Source organism: Zea mays, chromosome 5 (assembly GCF_902167145.1).
Source record: "Zea mays cultivar B73 chromosome 5, Zm-B73-REFERENCE-NAM-5.0, whole genome shotgun sequence".
Lineage (NCBI taxonomy): Eukaryota > Viridiplantae > Streptophyta > Magnoliopsida > Poales > Poaceae > Zea > Zea mays.
Window position 1 is genome coordinate 55,727,911 of NC_050100.1, and position 6,613 is coordinate 55,734,523.

Consider the following 6,613-nt stretch of genomic DNA (forward strand, 5'->3'; position numbering starts at 1 on the left):
GGAATTGGGAGAGGATTTGATCACTTGGGTGTGTCTAGAATTCAATGCTAGAGCTCTTGTAAATGGTTGGAAGTTGGAAAACTTGGATGACTTGAATGTGGGGTGGTTGGGGGTATTTATAACCCCAACCACCAAACTAGTCGTTTGGTGGAGGCTGCTGTCGCATGGCGCACCGGACAGTCCGGTGCACCACCGAACACTGTCCGGTGCGCCAGCCACGTCACCAGGCCATTGGGTTCCGACCGTTGGAGCTCTGACGTGTGGGCCCGCCTGGCTGTCCGGTGGTGCACCGGACAAGTCCTATAGACTGTCCGGTGTGCCACCCACGCGTGCCCTGCTCCACTGCGCGCGCTGGCACGCATTAAATGTGTTGCAGACGACTGTTGGCGCGAAGTAGTCGTTGCTCCGCTGGCTCACCGGACAGTCCGGTGTGCACCGGACATGTCCGGTGAATTATAGCGGAGCGGAAATCCGAAGCTGGCGAGTTCAGAGCCGCTCTCCTCTGGAGCACCGGACACTGTCCGATGGTGCACCGGACAGTCCGGTGAATTATAGTGAAGCGTCTCTGAGAATTCCCGAAGGTGCGAAGTTTGGCTTGTAGTCCCCTGGTGCACTGGACACTGTCCGGTGGCACACCGGACAGTCCGGTGCGCCAGACCAGGGCAGCCTTCGGTTATCCCTTGCTCTTTTGGTTGAACCCATTTCTTGGTCTTTTTATTGGCTAAGTGTGGACCTTTGGCACCTGTATAACTTATAGACTAGAGCAAACTAGTTAGTCCAATTATTTGTGTTGGACAATTCAACCACCAAAATCAATTAGGAACTAGGTGTAAGCCTAATTCCCTTTCAGTAAGGGGCTGGGAGCTGCCGTCGTCATGGAGCGTGCGGGGTGTCATCATTACTTGTTTACTGGGGCAAGCCAGATGGGACGTCGGTCTTGTTCCTCGTAGCCTGAGCTAGCTAGGGGCAGGGTAATGATGGCCCTCCTGGCGACATGGCCGGTCCGGACCCGAGTTTGGGCGAGGTGGCGATTCCTCCGAGGTCAAGGTTGAGTCCGAGCCCTGGGGTCGGGCGAGGCGGAGTCCATCGTCTTCCGGAGCCGAGGCTGAGTCCGAGCCCTGGGGTCGGGCGAGGCGGAGTTTGTCGTCTTCTAAGTCGTGGTTGAGTCTGAGCCCTGGGGTCGGGCGAGGCGAAGTCCATCTTCTGAGGCCGAGACGAGGGCCAAACCCTGGGGTCAGGCGAGGCGGAGCTTCCTATGTCGCCCGAAGCTAGACTTAGCCGCTGTCGACCTCACTCTAGCGAGTGGCACGGCAGTCGGAGCAGGGCAGGCGGCGCTGTATTCCTGTCAGGTCGGTCAGTGGAGCGGCGAAGTGACTGTGGTCACTTCGGCCCTGTCGACTGAAGAGCGCGCGTCAGGATAAGATGTCAGGCGATCCTTGCATTAAATGCTCCTGCGATATGGTCGGTTGGTGTGGCGATTTGGCCAAGGTTGCTTCTCCGCGAAGCCTACCCGAGATGTGCCTCAGGCGAGTCGACGGTGCGTCCGTTGCTTGAGGGGATCCTCGGGCGAGGCGTGAATCTTCCGGGGTCGGCTGTCTTTGCCCGAGGTTGGGCTCGGGCGAGGCGGGATCGTGTCCTTTGAGCGGAGCCTTGGCCTGAATCGCGCCCATCAGGCCTTCGCAGCTTTGTGCTGATGGGGTTTACCAGCTGAGATTAGGAGTCTTGGGGGTACCCCTAATTATGGTCCCCGACAATTACTATGTTATACTCTCACTTAGTCGGACCACTCCCATTGAGTCGGTGCCATCACCAAATCACGTATTTTTCGCATGCCCTGCAGGAACGGTTCGTCTGCCATGATCAGCGAGCCACAATTGCGCCTGTTGTGCACGTTCCGTGGACTTATCCTATACCCCGACTATCGAGCCACAATTGCGCCTGTTGCGCTTGTTACGGAGGCTTATTCGTTGTCGTAGCCTTGCTGGCCACACACATGTTGACGCCAGATACGCTGGAGCTTGTATTCGCGTGGAATGTGGTGGATTATTCGAGCCCATGAAGTCACAACATAGCGCAACCTTCATAAACAATGTTGTTTAACTCTATATTTTATTTGATTGTGTTGTGTGGCATCATATATTTATTTATATTGCCAAGTGGCCATAACAACTATATCAAGCTCTATAGTGCTTGAATAATCTGGGAAATTAAATGAAATAATATAGAACATAGATAAGTTAATTCTCTCATTTCTCATGGACTTTTACCTGAAGTAACCCGAAGATATGAAATATAATGCATGAAAGCCTTTTGGCATCGGAGATATCACACATTGGAATTCTATTAGTAAGCAAAACGACCTTACCAAATGTTTTAAGGCTATAAATCTCAGTTATAAATTGCTCAACCAGATGTTGACACATTGCTCTCTTTGTCGTTGAATGACATGCAGCAAACTTTGAGATAAATGGCTAGTACCATAGCAACACGAAGTTGTGAGTACACTGAGAGGTAATTCTGAGAGAAAAATCACTATGTTGGTGTGAAAAACCATTGTGTGTTCCCGTCGAATCGCTTTGCTCGTCCTATCTAGGACCTATATGCTTGTGTTGCATACATATCTCAGAATTGTAAATACTCATAGTCGCTGAATTGACTCGGGGTAGTACTTTGACGAGAATGGTAAAGGTCGGTCCTGAATGGACACATACTGTCGGGGACCATAATTAGGAGTACCCTCAAGACGCCTAATTCTCAGCTGGTAACCCCCATCAGCATAAAGCTGCAAAGGCCTGATGAGTACGATTAAGTCAGGGATCAGTCCATACGAGCGACTCGATCACGCCTCGCCCGAGCCAAGCCTCGGGCAAGGGCAGCCGACCCCGAGGGGTTTCCGCCTCGCCCGAGGCCCCCCTTTAACGGCGGACACATCTCCGGCTCGCCCGAGGCCTTGCCTTCGCCAAGAAGCAACCCTGACTAAATCGTCGCGCCGACCGACCGAGTCGCAGGAGCATTTAACGACAAAGGAAGCCAGGCCCTGCCAAAGGCGCCGTAGGAAGCGCCGCCCGACCCAGGGCTCAGACACGGGCTCAGCCCCGGAAGACGGCGAACTCCGCTCCGCCCGACCCAGGGCTCGGACTCGGGCTCAGCCCCGGAAGACGGCGAACTCCGCTCCGCCCGACCCAGGGCTCGGACACGGGCTAAGGCTCGGAAGACGGCGAACTCCGCTCCACCCGACCCAGGGCTCGGACACGGGCTAAGGCTCGGAAGACGGCGAACTCCGCTCCGCCCGACCCAGGGCTCGGACTCAGGCTAAGGCTCGGAAGACGGCGAACTCCGCTCCGCCCGACCCAGGGCTCGGACTCGGGCTAAGGCTCGGAAGACGGCGAACTCCGCTCCGCCCGACCCAGGGCTCGGACTCGGGCTCAGCCCCAGAAGACGACGAACTCCGCTTCACCCGACCCAAGGGCTCGGACACCGCCCTGGCCTCTGCCGACGACCTCCGCCTCGCCCGACCCAAGGGCTCGGACTCGGCCTCGGCCATGACAGACAGACTCGACCCCAACTTCGAAGGAGCCTCCACGTCGCCCAACCTAGGGCACAGGCCAGCCACGTCAACAGGAAGCGCCATCATCACCCTGCCCCGAGCCGACTCGGGCCGCAGAGAACAAGACCGGTGTCCCATCTGGCTAGCTCCGCCAGATAGGCAATGATGGCGCCCCGCATGCCCTGTGACGACGGCGGCTCTCAGCTCTCTTACGGAAGCAGGGGGACGTCAGCAAGGACACAACCACTCCGACAGCTGTCCCTCCGCCAGGCTCCGTTGCTTCTCCGACAGCCACGACACCACACCAGCTGGGTGCCAAGATCTCTCCGGCTGCCACATTGGCATGTACCCAGGGCGCTAGCTCTCCCCCGCTAGACACGTAGCACTCTGCTACACCCCCATTGTACACCTGGATCCTCTCCTTACGCCTATAAAAGGAAGGACCAGGGCCTTCTTAGAGGAGGTTGGCCGCGCGGGGACGAGGACGAGACAGGCGCTCTCTCGGGGCCGCTCGCTTCCCTCACCCGCGTGGACGCTTGTAACCCCCTACTGCAAGCGCACCCGACCTGGGCGCGGGACGAACACGAAGGCCGCGGGATTCCCATCTCTCTCTCTCTCGCCGGACTCCGCCCTCCTCGCTCCTTTCCCCCCTTCGCGCTCGCCCACGCGCTCGACCCATCTAGGCTGGGGCACGCGGCACACTCACTCGTCAGCTTAGGGACCCCCCGGTCTCGAAACGCCGACAGTTGGCGCGCCAGGTAGGGGCCTGCTGCGTGTTGACGAGCAGTTTCCCGTCAAGCTCCAGATGGGCAGTCTCCAACAACCTCTCCAACCCGGGACGGTGCTCCGTTTCGGGAGTCTTGAGTTCATGTCCCTCGACGGCGGCTACGACATGATACTCCTTCCACCGCCGCGCGACAACGACAATGGCGGCCGACAACCCGCCCGCCGGCGGCGGAATCGGCGACATCTTCCCCGCGTGGTGGGAGAACGACATTTGAGCTCGCCCCGTCCTCTCCCCCGCCATCGGAGGAGGAGGAGGGGCAACCAAGGCCAAGCGGGAGGCCGCGCTTCGTCGGCTGTCGAGCGAATCGACGTCCCCAGCGCCCCAACGGGGGATGCGTCGGGCGTCGACCTCACGTCTGAGACGGAGGCGAGCGTCGTCCCCCCGCGACACGCCAATCCCGAGCAAGTGGACGACACCAGCACGCTCGCGGAGGGCCTGCAGGACGTCGCCCTCGTACCCAAGACGACGGCGCAATCAGTCCCTGACGTGACTCTGTCGCTCCTCGTCGACCAAAAGGTACTAACTGATTCCCATCCTACGTCATTTCGACTCGGCCTCAACCCGCCTAGCGACCTCGCTTTGGCGGGCGCTCTCGTTGAGGCGAGTGCAACCCCTCTGGGGTTTCGTATGCGGTCGCCTTGGGACCGATTGACGGACGTCTCGACCTACGGGCCCTCTGGGTCCGAGGAAGATGACGATCCCAGCATCTGTTGGGATTTCTCTGGATTTGGCAACCCCAGTGCCATGCGGGACTTCATGACCGCATGTGACTACTGCCTCTCCGGCTGTTCCGACGGTAGCCGCAACCTTGACGACAAGGACTACGGCCCAAGCCGCGAATGTTTCCACGTCGAGCTAGGGGATCCCTCCGAAGGCAACCATCTTGGCATGCCGGAGGACGGTGACCTCCCTAGGCCGGTGCCTCGCGCTGACATCCCGCGGGAGCTAGCTGTGGTCCCCGTTCCGGCGGGGGGTCACGACCCACAGCTCGAGCAAGTCCGCGGGGCGCAGGCCAGGCTCGACGAGGGAGCAGGAGCGCTTGAGTCGATCCGCCGGGACGTCGGGCAGGTATGGGCGGGCCAGCTGAGAGCACCTAGAGGGGGGTGAATAGGTGATCCTGTAAAACTTAATCTTACAGCCACAAAACTTGGTTAAACGTTAGCACAGTTAATGCCAAGTGGCTAGAGAGAAGTCTCAACAAAACACAATACCACAAGAGATCAAACACAGAGATGACACAGTGGTTTATCCCGTGGTTCGGCAAGACCAACGCTTGCCTACTCCACGTTGTGGCGTCCTAACGGACGAGGGTTGCAATCAACCCCTCTCAAGCGGTCCAAAGACCAACTTGAATACCACGGTGTTTTGCTTTGCCTTTCAATATCCCGTTTGCGAGGAATCTCCACAACTTGGAGCCTCTCGCCCTTACACTTGAGATTCACAAAGAAATGCGGAGTAAGGGAGGAACTAGCAACGCACACAAGACTCAAAATCAGAGCAACAACACGCACACAAGTCGCAACAAGAGCTCGCAACACAACTCAATGAGTTCACAACTCAACAAGAGCTCTAGATGCTATCACAATGAACCAAAATGCGCGGAATCGATGTCTTGGTGCTTAGGAATGTTGTAGGAATGCTTGGTATTCTCCTCCATGCGCCTAGGGGTCCCTTTTATAGCCCCAAGGCAGCTAGGAGCCGTTGAGAGCAAATCTGGAAGGCCATTCTTGCCTTCTGTCGTCGAGCGCACCAGACAGTCCGGTGCACACCGGACACTGTCCGGTGCCCGATTTCCTTCCCAAAATGGCGCAGTCGACCGTTGCAGATCTGGGAGCCGTTGGCGCACCGGACATGTCCGGTGCACACCGGACAGTCCGGTGCCCCCTTCTGACCGTTGGCCCGGCCACGTGTCGCGCGCAGATTCCGCGGTTGACCGTTGGCTCACCGGACAGTCCGGTGCACACCGGACAGTCTGGTGAATTTTAGCCGTACGCCGTCGGGCGAATTCCCGAGAGCGGCCACTTCGCGCCGAGTCAGCCTGGCGCACCGGACACTGTCCGGTGCACCACCGGACAGTCCGGTGCCTCAGACCGAAACAGCCTTCTGGCTGTACACAGCCACTCTTCTCTTTTCTTCTTCTTTCTGTTTCTAATACTTAGACAAGTATATTAGTACACAAAACCAATGTACTAAGACTTAGAAACATACCTTTTCTCTTGTTTTGCACTTTGTCCATCCATAAGCATGAATTCACATTTACGCACTTGTGTTGGCACTCA